At 45.8% G+C, this 13,701-nt stretch overlaps 1 protein-coding gene across 3 annotated transcripts in view; it reads left to right on the top strand.

The window, feature by feature from the left end:
• Positions 1-13,701, top strand: part of cdh7a (cadherin 7a) — a 355,342-nt gene that overhangs the window by 132,605 nt on the left and 209,036 nt on the right. Inside the window, exon 2 of one of the 3 annotated variants that reach the window (XM_038808622.1) lies at positions 11,538-11,978. The exons of the other annotated variants lie outside the window; for them this stretch is intronic. The gene's annotated coding sequence lies outside the window, so the exon portion shown is untranslated. The remainder of the gene's footprint in view (positions 1-11,537; positions 11,979-13,701) is intronic. 3 annotated transcript variants of the gene reach the window in all.

Raw genomic sequence — 13,701 nt, 5'->3', positions numbered from 1 at the left:
CCTCTGCCACAATTATCTCTTCTTTCTGTACTTTGTCAGGCAATGTTAACTACAATGTTTTTGCCAATTCTAAAAGCCTTGTTTTAGTCTCCATTTGTAAGGTACTGTGCGTGACCTCCACCCCCAAAAACTTCTGAGCCTCTGAAAGAGCCATTGTCCACAACACACTCCCTATTTAACCTTGAATACAACACCCAAAAAACAAACACAAATATGCTCATCCCTCACTGTCTACAGACAATGCAATCACGAAAAATATCCCAGACGAGCCCCCAATTTTGTTATGTGCCAGGGTTTAGAAACTCCAAAATGTATTATGAAGTTCACCTGACCTATGACCTTTATGTTGAATTTGGCTGGGATGAGCACAAAAGCCTTCACTGCAGGTATGATTCATCCGACTTTCTAGACACTTAATCAAAACAAGGTTTAGTCTAAGAATGCAGTTAACATATAACACATCAAGAATTGTTATGAATTACAAACATAAAAGACTCCACACAGCTACAGTGATCTATGTATAAAACACTTAATGAATTCACCCTTAGCTGTTCCAATTCAATGACAAAATCCAATTAAATCAAAACCCCTTTTCAAGGGCATGGCCCAGCACACTGTATTCTCACTTGAATGGGACTGGTCCTTTTCCTGAAATTCTGATCCAGTCCCAGCCAGCAGATTCAAACTCCTTCCGGAAAGCAACCATATCTCGAAAGTTACCAAGGCAGTTAGCCACAACCAATGGGCCTTTTACTGGAACAACTTTGAAAATGAAAACAAAGAAAAGGATGGGAACACACTTCTTTCTCTTTCTGCAGTCCAACTAAAACTGAAACCCCCTCTCACCTCACAGCCACAGCCCAATGTAGCTACAAGTCACATGATAAGAGACTAAACCTTTCTTAAAGGGACACCCATCTGTTACAAGGAAGAATAATTTTTTTAAAACACAGCTGAGGGTTTGTCAAGAGAAAGGCTGTGTACTCTCAGTGATAGGCTTACACATTTGGCTCTCTTTTCCACATTGCTTCCAGCTAACAGTGTGGACTGAAAATGAGAAGCAAATTAACACACAAAGACAGAAATCATGCTGACTATCTCTGTAAAATCGTACGCGTGTTGATATGATGTACCTAATGTGTAATTGAACAGTGTTTATTTGAGAGTGTCCTATATTTATGACACCCAATGTTGGCCTCCCCTACACTTCTGCTCCATTAAACCCTTTCTAACCTAAAAAAAAACCTCCATTAGGTTACCTTGCAACTTTCTCTTTTCTAGAGAATAAAACCCCAATCTTTCCTGATAAGCACTGTTGCTATATACCTTTAAGAGATTGAGGCATGACATCACAAGAAGAAAGTGTGATCCTGTCTCAGTTTCACTTTTACTTTCAGCAGAGCACATGCACAGCTCTGCAGTTCTGATGTCTTTAAGCTTTCTGGCTGTGTATATCTATTCATATGTGCCAATAATTAATAAATTAACCCATAACATATTTACCCTTTGGAGTGATTGATGCTTTTATTTGAGTACAATAAGATGACAGGTACAAGGTCTCAACTCTGGTATTATTGACCATCGCTTTTGTACCTTCTCCACTGCCTCTGTATCTAGTAACGGTTAGTGGAAAATTATTGTATTGGTTGGTAGAAGGCTGTGTTTGATTGATTACATTTGGTTATCCCTCGAGGTGGGGCAGGTGATGTCAATGACGCATGCATCGACTTAAAGGGTGCTCTGAATACTGAAAGTAGAAGGGATGCGAAGATGTGTTTGATGGGACCTCCATTCTGGTATTGGGAGAAAGGCAGAAATTAATCCATTGAATGTGGAGGTTGGTGGCCACCGAAGGGCCTCTTCCCACTAGGCTGGCATCTACAAGTGGCAAGGGGAGCAGGGCTGTGGAGGGGTCACTTGGGCGATGGAGGCAAGTTCAAATGTTGGTTCACTAAAAGCGGTAGAGAGGTAGTTTCAAAGGGAAGCTAGATGAGTACATGAAAGGGAATAGAAAGATATGCTGGAAGACTGAGATGGGACAGATGAAATGGAAGGAGACTAATTTGGAGTGTAAACACCATCATGAACTAGTTAGTTCAGCTAACCAGTTTTCTTGCTGTATGTTCAATTAAATTCGATCTAACGGTGCCTTGATGTGAGAGTGGAAAGTAGGTCATATTGTGTACTTTCAGTCACTTCCAATCTCATGCCTGACCCATATGTCCACATGCCTATACATGAAGTATAGCCACTAGGGTCTATTTCGAGGAGTAAAGGGCCCCTTCAACATCAAGGGAAGAACCCTCACATACCCCTGCCAATCAGCTGATACCTGGTCGAAGCACAGAATTAGTTTTGCGGATTCAAAGATTCAATATATTTGACCTGTCTCTCAATGGGGAGCACTCAGGAGATTGTGGGTTCAAACTCCATTCCAGAAGCTTGGGGTTGAGTTTTATTGGGGCGCACACTGTCTGCACCCATTCCCACACCCGCCCACGGAAGAGATATTGATCCCCAGCTGATAGATGTTGAACAAGACTACCCCTCAGCCACAGTACGCCGCTCGGTCTCCTTCAGTAAGTGAGCACGGGATTTCCCACCCTCAGTGGGAGGAAGTCCTGCCCTCAGGGGCTGCTGGCCAATCTGGTGACCAAGCAGTTGTAACAGTTGTAGCAGTGTCAGGACTCAATAGATGGCATTGCTGAACTGCAAGTAGGCCCCAGGATGAAGACAGCTGTGGCATCTGAGCCCTGGTATGCAGGCACGTTTGGGCAGGAAGGGATTGGGGAGTCTAGGGAGGAGAGGGAGGGTGGGGGTGGGGGGGTGGGGGGGGGGGCGGTTGGTGAGGTGGGCAGGTTATGGTGGTTAGGTGGCAAGATGTGTGGGGGGTGGGATATGAATGTAACATGGGGGGGGGGCGTACCCACTAAGTTCACATAGGCACCACCCCCTTCTTTACCCACCTTTTAACCAATTTGGTTAAGGCGGCCCATCCAATCCCGACGACCTGCCCATATTATGTTGTGGGCTGTGTAATATTTGGGTTTGTTGTTTGTTAATAAGCTCGAGCGCCCGCTGATTTTTAAAAAAAATGCCGTGTGGGCTGCCAGCTTCGGTGGCTGCTGACCTAATCTTTCATGGGGAACCAGCTGGGAATGGATGTGAAGGTGGTGGGCCAGGCACCCATCTGGTTTTATGTACCCCATCCACTGATAACATGTCCGGTGGGGTTGTGGGGTGTGTGGAGGCTCTAAAATCCAGCCCTCGAACACAAACCCTTGCCTGACCCCCTGGCTGAGTAACTCACTTGTACCTCAACAGCCCAGAAGCCTGGGATAATCTATATGAGTGGGCACTCGTGAGGCAGAAGTGCTGGGACATCAGCACGTCCTGACTGCCTGAGCCGCGTTGTACCGAGGCTGCCTGCTGAAGTTGATGCCAGGTGGACTCCAAAGTGGGGAAGCATTTATCCTGAGGGTCACCTGCTCCAATTCCAACCACTGCTGATCTGATTGCTGCCGATTGCAGATGGCACAGAGTGCAAAATCTCCAGCTCTTTAACCAAATGGGCCCACTTGCCATTTTATGATCTCACCTTAATTTCTAGCTGTTCACCTCTAAAGTAAAAATGGACTAAATTCTTTTAGTGCCGCGAACTTCAGGGCTGTTTTTTTTTATTCACTAATTTCACAACTTTGTACAGTTAAAACCTTAAATCCTAAAACGTTACATTGCAAAACATATGAATTATGAGCTGGATATTTGCTCTGGCATATTCTGGTTATATTTCTAGACTAGTAAAACACAGGCCTTGATTAATATTCCAGAAATGAGCGTTCAAATCCCACCAGGGGAGCCTTGATTTTAAATTCTGTTGATTAAATAAATCTGGGGAAAAAAAGCTAGTATCAATAATGGATCATTGTTAACCTCCGTCGGGGAAGGAAATCTGTCGACCTGACCTCGTCTGGCCGACAAGTGACTCCAGACCCACAGAATGGCAGAGCCGTCACGGAGCAGAAGGAGGCCATTTGGCCCATCGTGGCCGCGTCTGCTCTCCAAGCGAGCAATGTGGCTGACTCTGTTGCATCCCCCTGAAATGGTTCAGCAAGCCACCCAACCCCCGCTCACCTCCACCCTCCACCTCCGCAAGGGCGATTGGGGATTGGCCTTGTCAACGGCAGGCCATTCCTTCGAATTAATTCAATGGTGGTGACTTGCTAAGGTATTTGAGAGGGCTAGTAAGAGCCAGCCACACCGGGCTTACAGACAGGCCTGTAAGGATGGCAGCTTCCCTTCTATGAAGGGACATTAAAGGACATAAGCGAGCCAGATGTATTATTACGACAATCTGGCAGTTTCATAGCTACCATTACTGAGACTGGCCTTTTATTCTGGGTTTTTATTTAATTAAATTTTAATTTCCTGGCTACCATAGTGGGATTTGAATGCATGTACTCTGGATGTTAGTCCATTAACATAACCATTATGCTACCTTATCACTATTGAGCTGATGAAGTGATGAGTTGCTCAGGGGTATCATCCAATGCAGATATTATTTATGTACAAGCTGTAATGTTAAGTGATCTTTATTGAAGCGCCGTTTTAAACAGATCCGATGAGATTCTTTAAACAAGAGTGCGGTAGCTGTGAAGTTATCAGATTTCGGTCGTTCTGAGCTGCCATGTTGGGAAGGTTATTAAGATAACCACAGTGATTCTTTGCTGGTTTAACAACCGTAACCGTCGATATGAATATGGAACTTAATTTATACTGTATCATGGCCTTTAAGATTTAAGGGCTCTATTTATGCTGCTGTTGAAAGGAATCTGATCGCTGACGTTGATGATTATCCTGACTGCGAAGAAGCAATTAAAATGATCATCCTGCCACTCGCACCAAGATGCTTGCTAATCATGTTGAATCTGGACTTCCTGATCCAATCTTGTTTGAACACATTGGAATCACCTTTGTAACATGACGGCTGAATTCAACCTCATGTGTTGAGCACCCACAAGCATTCAAAACCCATTTCCAGTAGCCACAGGAACCCTCTACCTCTTCTCTTAACTTGCATTTATATCGAGTTTTGAAAAGCGCAAAGGCATCCCAATGCGCTATGCAGGAGGAATGATCAACCGGGTCACAGAAGATCAGGTGACAATTAGGGTTTAAGGAGCCTATAAGAGGGCAGAGGGGTGAGTAGGCCGGACGGCTAATAGGGAAAGAATTCTCGAGCTTCAAGTCAAAGATGCAAGTTCTGAGGGTGCCCTAAAACTTCGCAAAGGTCGAGCTGAAAATTAGATCTGTTATCGCGGTTCCACTGGACCAATTCGGATTGCAGAATCAGGGGGCACAGTTTGGCATTGCACTGGGGCCCCTGCCCTCTCCCTCTGCTCAATGTAAATCGTACGAACCCACCCCACTCCCGCAGGTTTCCCCGCAGCCGCTTTGACACTCGGCAGTGTTTAATTGGTTCAGGGTGAGACTTCGACCACAGTGGCATTTGAACAATGTCCATTGACCAGGCCCCCTGGATTACCTATCTAGAGTCATTACCACAATGGCACCATGTCATCTCAACATCTACAGCTTCCTCATTATCTTTGGGTCATTTAAATATGTGCACTCTGATTCATGACCCTTGCACCAATGGGAGAAGTTTCCCCTTATCTGCTCTTTCTTTAATTCTTTCACGGGATGTGAGCGTCGCTGGCTGGTCAAACATTTATTGCCCATCCCTAATTGCCCTGCAAAGGTGGTGGTGGGTTACCTTCTTGGATTGCTTCATGCCTTGTGATGCAGTTACACCCACAGTGCAGTTCGGGAGAGAGTTCCAGGGTTTGGACCCAGCGACAGTGGAGGAATGGCCGATATGTTTGCATGTCAGGGTGGTGTGTGGCTTGGAGGGGAACTTGCAAGTGGTGGTGTTCCCCTACGTCTGCCACCCTGGCCCTTCTTAGTGGTAGAGGTCGCAGGTTTGGATTGTGCTGTCGAAGGAACCTTAGTGAGTTGCTGCATGACATCTTGGAGATGGTACACGTTGCGGCCACTGCGCATCGGTGGTAGAGTCATAGAGTCATAGATATTTACAGCATGGAAACAGGCCCTTCAGCCCAGCTTGTCTATGCCGGCCAGTTTCTATCACTAAGCTAGTCCCGCTTGCCCACATTTGGCAGTGGATGTTGAAGGTGAACCCTTGATGATTTTGACACCCCCGTCAAACCTCCTCTCAACCTTTTCCTCCCCAAGGGGAACAACCCCAGCTCCTCAAATTTATCCACAAAACTCAAGTCCCTTCTACCTGGGAACTTTCTCGTGAATCGTTCCCACCCTCCCTGTAATGCAATGCCCAGTATTGGACACAACACTCTGACTGTGACCCATGCAATGCTTTCTCAAGATTTACCACTGCGTCGCTAAAATTGCTGAGGACTAGATTGTGGCAACAGAACACAAACATCACACATTTTTCCAATGAATTTTTTTTTTTGCTAAGTTGAGAAATGGAAATCAATCAACCTTCCATCAACTGCTCAGCTCGCTGTCACGCAGCACGCTATAAATAATCTGCAATTAGAAACATCGTTTGCTTGCTTCTTTGAGAAGTATCAGATATGATGGATGCACAGACCAGCAGAAAGGAAGAGATGAGGCAGCAAAAGAGGAGCATCTCCAAAGCTGCTGCATTTGGCAAACCTCAGGTCAGAACCCTTCCAAGATTTTGCTTTTCCCTGCAGTGTCGTTAGTTGGGTCCTCCTTAGAATCAAGCAGCCCAGAAAGAGTCCATTTGGTCCACTGTGCATGTGCCAGCACTCTGACTGTCTCCTTGCCACTTGCTTCTGCATTCCTGCTCTGCCCCCAGAGCCCGACAGCTTGTTTCGTTTTATTTATTCATCTTAGTTTTCTTTTGAAGTTTCCTCTTTAATCTCCTTACACACCCTTTCAAGCAGTGCATTCCTGATCATAGCACATCTTGTTCAATTTTGTGAAAGGATTTATTTTGTTCCCCAGCCCCCATCACCCACCCACTCCATATTACAATTAAATATTTTCCACCAATTTTAAATAACTCGCAATGTTAAGACGTGGTGACGTAAAATAACAGCCGCGATTCAGCGGTCTTGGGTTGAATACTGCTGAAACGGCACGTTGCCCCTTTTATTTGGCCTCGGCAAGGAACTCTCTGCCGAAGACTACCCGCGGATCGGGGCATCATTTTTAAAGGCAGTCACAATCTTTCAACCCCCCTCAGTGCCCCCACCGTGGCCTCAGGGGCCCCCACTTCTACCAACTTACCTCTTCCGGGGTGGCAGGTGGCAAGGAGCCAGGCTGGCAGTGCCTAGGTGCCCATGTGTCATGGGGGGTGCTCAGGGTGACACACTGCCTAGTTCCTGACCACTTAGGGGACTCAACTCCCCAGCGAGACCACCCCCCCCCCCCCACCCCAAGGTGCATCACGACTGTCTCACGACTTTGCGAACCGGTTGAGGCTTCGCTGGAGAGGACGGTGAATCCCGAGCACTGGGTAAATGGGCAAGTGCATATTTAAATGAGCCTAATAGTGTATTTGAATATGCGAGCCTGGATCTTGGCCAGCGAGAGCTTCGAGAGATTCCGTTGAATCTTGCGAGACTTAACGAGCATCACGATTCCCGATGGAGGCCTCTTGTGAGATTCAGCAGCCTTGTCCTGACCCCAAGTCGGGCGTGACAATGCAACATCGAAGTATTATTTCACTTTAACTCTATTAAAAAACTGTATTTCATTGATATTGAACCTGATTCCCCATTAAGTACTGTTGCATCATGTGCTTGAAAGCCATTGTAATGTAAAGCTGCTCGGTTAATGTGGGAATGGAGAATAGCGTTGCCCATGGTATGATGTGTAGAGTCACATGGTAATAGACTAGGAGAACAGACAAGACAGAACACTCTGGAAGCAGCCTACCTGCATGGAAGGAGCACTATGCCTGCTAGTAACCTTGGATCTGTAAATAGTTAAAGACTAAGAATAAATGGTTCATCTTTAAGCATGTAACACTCAGATCTCGTCAATGAGACATCTTAAGAACTCAGATACAACACTGCAGGAAATCATGGATGTAGAAAGTAGAGAAGCTGGAATTGATCTTCTTGGAACAGAGAAGGGGAAGAGAAGATTCAATAAAATCTTGAAGGCGTTGTATGTAATAAAGAAGAATAAACTGTTTTCACTAAAGCAGATGTAGTAACCAGAGGACAGAGGTTTAAGGGAATTGGCAAAAGAACCAGAGGGGAGATGAAGAGAAATTCATCCACATTGTGAGGTGTTGCAATCTGACTATATATTACCTGAAAAGGAGGGGGATGAAGATTCAAGAATAATCCTCAGCAGGAAATTGGATAAACACTTGATGGGGCTAAATTGCTGTGAGATACACAGGAACAATGGTATGAACGACTTCCTCCTGTGCTGTATCACTCCAGAAATCTCTTCCAGGATTTTCTTATCGTTGTTTGGGTGGGTTGGAAATGATTAAAGGGCAAAAATAATTGATTCACTTTCTGTGTTGGTTCTTCCTTACTCTCGGGAAGCACCACTTTGGGTGATGTGACTTTTCCTCAACTTCCAGACACAGGGAATAGAGGTTTCTGGATGCCGCCGACTGAGGTTGTATTGTTCAGACAGAAAAGGACTGAAATAAAATAGAGGGAGATACAGCAAATCTCACAGAGTGGGAAAACAAGCTTTGATATTGAGTTCAGGGCTTTACGTTTGGGTGGAAAGAATAAGGTGTCCACAAACTCCTTTGAAAACATGGGCTGTGTGGTGATGAGGTAAAAGATTTTGATCGTGACCACGGTGGTCGTGAATCAAGGGGGAAGGAAGGAGCAGTTGAGCAAGTAGGGAAGCTCCAGCAAGAGTCGGAATAATTTAAACCCTGAGTGAAAATGCCTATCATTGGGAAACTAGACCCAGTTGAGCAGGGGGTTGAGCCATGGAGTCAGTACATCGAATGGCTCCTTTTCTTCTTGACTGCAAATGCGATCACAAGCAGAAGGTGATAGGTCTGACAGGTTGCAGGCCCCAAACATATAATTTGATTCGGAACCTCACATTTTCGAAGGCACCCATCTCGAAGATCTTTGACCAGATCGTGAAGTTAGTTAAAGAACATCCCAATCCAAGACCCTCGACTGTCCTCCAATGTTATAAGTGTATCTCTGCAGTGTGGGACCATCAAGAGACTGTCTCAGCCTTCATAGCCAGGCTTTACCAGCTTGCTGAGCACTGTGAGTCTGGGACCCCACTTAGCGCTATGTTACGCAACCGGCTGGTTTGTGGAATCCATAACCTTAATACCCGGAAGAAGCTGCTAGGGGAGACAATGATTACCTCAGGCAAAGGAGTGTGCCACAACAGGCACCACTGAGTTTGAATCATTGCTGAAGAGACAGTTAACCAAGTATGGGGGCGGTACGGCCATGGGTTCTGCAGCAGGATATCAGGCACAGCGCAGAGCCAGACACAGTCCCCAGGACAAGGAATTGGGACATCAAACCTAATCCGAGGTGTTGTTGTGGGGGAAACCATCCCCAGGAGGCCTGCCATGTTTGGGAGTTCAAGTTCTTCCATTGCAACCACAGAGGCACATTCAAGCACGTTGCCGCGCAAGGCAAAGTGCGCCAGTGCAAAACGAACAGCAGCAGCAGTCCACAGCGACACTGGAGAAGAGAATGCAGTGCGTTAGTTAAATGCAGCCCAATTGAATAAGATGGCTCTGATTGAAAGTGTCTTCAGGTTAAATGGCAAACTCCTTCAAATGGAATTCGACACCAGTGCTTCGGTGACCATGATAGGTGAGCAGACCTTTGAATACCTCCGTGCAGGAACACAGGGCCGGATTCTCCACTGTCAGGATTCTCCATTATGCCGGCAGCTCGGGGATTTCCCGATGGCGTGGGGCTGCCCATAATGGGAAACCCCATTGGCCGGCTAGCGAGATGGAGAATCACGGGGGGCATCACACCAGAAATCTGGTGCAGTGGGACGGAGAATCCCGCCCACTGTCTTTAAGCTTGAAGAGCATTACTGCCAACCTTTCGACATACACTGGGGAGATTTTGAAGATCGCTCCAACAGCCAATACCCCAGTGGCCGACAGAGGACCAATTTACCCTTGGTTGACGTGAAAGGGTATAGACGCAGTCAGTTACAGAACATTAGGCTGGAAATCTTCAAAATATCTAACGGCATCCTCCAAGATATCTTAAGGAGCTGTGAAGAAGTCATCCACAAAGAATTGTGCCGGGTTAAGAGCGTACAAGCCAAGATATATGTCAATCCAAATTTGATACCCAAGTTCTTCAGAGCCAGACCAGTGCAATACGCACTGCATCAGAAGGTCGAAGCAGAGCTAAAGAGATTGGAAGAACTCGGTATAATCAAACTGGTTCAGATCTCCGAGTGAGTAGCACTTATAGTCCCTGTCCTTAAACCTGATCCGTTGGTAAGGATTTAAGGGGACTATAAGATGCCCGTAAATCAAGCTGTCCAGGTCACTCAGTTTCCAATTAAAGGTCACTACGCTAAGCTGTCAGGGGGTCTAATCAAAAATGGACCTCAGTTCCGCCTACCTGCAACTAGAGGTGGATGAGGATTCTCAGAGGTTTGCTACAATCAGTAGCCACAAAGCCCACTTCCAGTATACAGACTGCCATTCGGCATTGCTTCAACCTGCACTATCTTCCAACGGACAATGGAAGATCTCCTCCAGGGAATTCCCATGGTGATGGTTTACCTTGATGACCTGCTGGTCACTGGTACTAGACCAGAAGAACAAATGGTCAGCCTGGAGGAAGTACTAAAGAGGTTTTGTGATGCAGAAGATGTTATGAAAAGTGGGGAGGGCGCAGGCATGTGTATCCCTGCAATGGAGCCGGCCAGTTCAGGAGTGTCAGCTGCAGACTTTTGACCCAATCCAGCCTGCACTCTTAACAGATGCTGCTAAAAAACAGACAGCAGGAATGGGATTGCAAATCTTAGAATCAGGACCTGCCCACCATTTTTAAAGAATCCCCAAGCCTTCCTGGCTGGTGAAAATCCAGGCTCATGTGTTGAAGTGGCACAGAGGATCATAGAACATAGAGTGCAGAAGGAGGCCATTTGGCCCATCGAATCTGCACCGACCTACTTAAGCCCTCACTTCCACCCTATCCCCCTAAGCCAATAACCCCACCTAACCTTTTTGGACACTGAGGGCAATTTAGCATGGCCAATCCACCTAACCTGCACGTCTTTGGACACTCTTATTCAAGCAAGGGTGCAGGGAAAAAACAAGTCAACAAGCACTTGAAGAGGACAGTGGGATTTTAGGGTACATATGTGTTTCGGAGTACACTCCTGCTGGTTCTGTGTCATGTGATGTGTATTGACATCAAAAGAGTGTTTGCACAGACCTTTGAGCTGATCGCCATCTAGATTGTATGAGCAACACTCTTAATAAACCTCTCATCGTGTTTTAAAATAATCCATACCTTTTCTCCTTGCAGAAAGAAAGAAAGATAACAGGGGAGAAAACTGGCGATGAGGATTGAGGCAAGAGAAATCGCTGGAAATTGTCTTTACAACCGTCAGATGTGATCCTAGGGAAAGGATCTTATTATTAAAAGGATGCATTATGGTGACAGTGGAAGCAAATAGGCAGATGGCAAAGTTGGCTCTTCACGTTGTCCGCACAAACGTTCCTGCTCTATTTGGCAAAGCATGATTGGAAAAGATTCGGCTTAACAGTAAATCAGCAAGGATTTTCGAAGAACAACTTGCTACAACTTCTGAAGAAGTATGAGAAGTTGTTGGAAGATTCACTAGGCTCTACGACTGGAATTGAAATACACCTAAAAATCAAACCAGACAGTACACCCAAATGTTTCAAAGCTAGAACTATACCATATTCCATCAAACCAAAATTTGAAGAGGAACAAGACGGATTGGTAAGGACAAGAGTCATTGAATCTGTTGCTCCCAGTGATTGGGTGACACAAATCGTTCCTGTATGTTCTATGTTCTAACCTCTTGAGATGTTTCTGAAACTTCCTTCATGCAGCAAGTAATTGATCAGCATGACATCACCAAACTAGTTCAGTGAGAATTTGTGGAGATTTTAAACTACTATTAGCCTAGTTTTGTGCCTGGACTATTATCTACTGCTGCTAATGGAAGGCTTGGTTGCTGAACTTGCTAGAGGACAGAACTTCAGTAACATTGGATCTTCACAGGCATATCTGCTGATGAACATGGCTGCTGAATCACAGCCACTATGCACCATTGTGGCCGGTTTAGCTCAGTTGGCCGGACATCTGGTTTGTGATGCAGAACAAGGCCAACAGGGTAGGTTCAATTCCCATAACTGCTGAGGTTATTCATGAACGTCAACCTTGCCCGCAGAACACTGCACGTGCTACCATGCAAAGTTCACCAGCTATGCTGTTGTTTAAGAGGAAACTAAGAATACAGTTTGATTTGTTAACTCCACCTGATACTTTAGAGATTGCCAAACGATAACAAGCATCAATTGCTCAGCGGGAGAAAATCTCCAAATGGCGAGTATTTAACCAGGAAGAGAGAGTGCTAGCTGGGAGTTACATTAATGAGAAATGGGTACCTGCTATAAACCTCCAATGACAGGTCCAACATCATACACCTTACAGATGGATGGTGAAAGAGTTTGGTGATGTCATGCTGATCAATTACTTGCTGCGTGAAGGAAGTTTTAGAAACATCTCAAGAGGTTAGAACATACAGTTCAGAAAAAGGCCATTCAGCCCATCGAGTCTGCACCGACCCACTTTCGCCCTCACTTCCACTCCATCCCCGTAACCCAATAACCCCTCCCAACTTTTCTTGGTCACTAAGGGCAATTTATCATGGCCAATCCACCTAACCTGCATGTCTTTGGACTGTGGGAGGAAACCGGAGCACCCGGAGGAAACCCACGCAGACACGGGGAGAACGTGCAAACTCCGCACAGACAGTGACCCAGCGGGGAATCGAACCTGGGACCTTGGCGCTGTGAAGCCACAGTGCTATTCACTTGTGCTACTGTTCAACCTTTAAAAGATCTGGAGGGCTGTACTTTGGAACAAAGACCAGAGACAGTGACAAGTTCAGATTCTGTTTCTGAGGACTTTCAATGCCGATAGTGACAGATACTAAAATAGCTACTCAAGAAGTACCACCTACAGAACAGGTTAACAAGACCAATAAAAATCAAAGTACTGGGGTTTATTTTTAGAGGGTTAGAGTTCAACAGTGGAGCAGTTATGTCAATCTTGGTCAGATCACATTGAGAGTCCTTTGCACAGTTCCAGTCTCCATATTATAGGAGATAGAGATTGTGGAGAATTTACTCGAATGTTGCCAGGTCCAACAGATCATACATATCAGGAAAGATTGAACAGACTCAGGGCTCTTTCATCCAGAAAAGGGAATGCATGGGATGACGTTAAGACCCAAGGGGCTTTAAGATTATAATAGGGTTGAACAAGTTAGAGAGAGAGCAAATGTTTTCACTGACAGATGAGAGCAGAAAAAGGAGGCGTCAATATATAAGTTGGTCAACAATGGGCAGGATTCTTCGAAAACTGGCGGGGCGGGCAACTCCGGCGCGAAGGAGTGGCGTGAACCACTCCAGCGTCGGGCCACCCCAAAGGTGCG

This window comes from Scyliorhinus canicula, chromosome 10 (genome assembly GCF_902713615.1).
Source record: "Scyliorhinus canicula chromosome 10, sScyCan1.1, whole genome shotgun sequence".
NCBI lineage: Eukaryota > Metazoa > Chordata > Chondrichthyes > Carcharhiniformes > Scyliorhinidae > Scyliorhinus > Scyliorhinus canicula.
The sequence above is the reverse complement of the archived record's forward strand: the minus strand, read 5'-3'. Positions and strand labels throughout refer to the sequence as shown.